This window comes from Rhincodon typus, unplaced genomic scaffold, assembly GCF_021869965.1.
Source record: "Rhincodon typus isolate 14 unplaced genomic scaffold, sRhiTyp1.1 hic_rhity00000069, whole genome shotgun sequence".
Taxonomy (NCBI): Eukaryota; Metazoa; Chordata; class Chondrichthyes; order Orectolobiformes; family Rhincodontidae; genus Rhincodon; species Rhincodon typus.
Window position 1 is genome coordinate 7,786 of NW_025965707.1, and position 1,495 is coordinate 9,280.

A 1,495-nucleotide genomic window follows, 5' to 3' on the forward strand; every position below is an offset into this window, starting at 1 on the left:
CTCTCTCTCTCACATACACACAGACACACTTTTAATCATGCTGTCTTTTCCCCTCCCTGTCCGTCTGTCTCCCCCTCTCCCTGTCCGTCCCTCTCCCCCCTCGCGCTCCTCCCCGTCCGTCCCTCTCGCGCTCTCTGTCACGTGCTGTCTGTCCGTCTCGTACCGTCTCCCCGTCTCGTAACCTCTCACCCTCTCAGTCACACACACACCCGTCTGCTATGAGATTGGACAACTGCCAGAAAACAATTCCACCCACAGCCCTCGACACTGCTGCACCCCGTCGCCCCGAGCTCTGATAGAGACCAGGAGCGAGGGAGTTAATTGCGGGGAGGGTCGAGGCGAGGGGATGGGAGGATAGGGAGGTGGATGTTACTGTCTGCCTGGACTGACCCTCCCCTCCGTGTCTCGGTCTTTCAGATCTCCCACGCTGCTGTTAGTGCGCTGTGCCACTCCATCAAACTCCAGTGTGAGCTGTACTCCACTCGGCAGATCGCCTTATGCCTCGATCCCTACTGCGGCCTGGGCTTCACCCTCTGGTGCCTCTGCGGGTAACATACGCCTCCTCCCCTGGCCCCCCCGCCCCCTCCCCCGCCCCCCCCGCCCCCTCCCCCAGCCCCTCCGCCTCCTCCCTGATCCCTCCGCCTCCTCAACCGACCCCTCCGCCTCCTCAACCGACCCCTCCGCCTCCTCATCGATCTCCCAAAACCCTCCTGTACCTCTCAACCCCTCCCCTACCCCTCGAACTCCTCTCCACCCCTCAACCTGTTCCCCTACCCCTCAGACACCTCATCTACCCCTGGAACTCCTCATCTACCTCTCAAACTCCTCTCCCTACCCCTCAAACCGCTCTCGATACCCCTCAAACCCCTCCCCCACCCATCAAGCCCTACCACCAACCCTCAAACGCCTCCCCAAGCCCTCAAACTCCTCCAACACCCCTCAAGATTCTCTCCTAACACTCAAACTCCTCTCCTACCTCTTAACTACCCCTCATACCCCTCTCCCTATCAAAAATAATCCTCGCCCAACCCTCAAACTCCTCTCCCTCCTACACCCCTCCTCTACCCTTCTCCCACTTACCCTTCTCCCACTTACCCCCCCTCCACTCCCCTAGCCCCTTCCCTTCCTCCACCCTACCTCCTTCTCCTACCCCTCCACTCATCTAGCACACGAGCTCCACTCCGTCCACCTCCTCCCCTCACCCTCCACTTCCTCCTGTACTCCTCCAACTACTCTCCTTTCCTCCCTACCATACTCTGTACCACTTCACTATCTCCCTTTACCCTCCATCTCATCACCATGTCTCCCTATCCTCCTCCACTTCCTCCATCACCCCACCAGCTCACCGTGGGCTGGAGGGGGTGACGGAGATAGGGAGGGGGTGTAGGGGGCTGGAGGGGGTGTAGGGGGCTGGAGGAGGTGACAGAGATAGGGAGGGGTGTAGGGGGGATGGAGGAGGTGACGGAGATAGGGAGGGGGTGTAGGGGGATGGAGG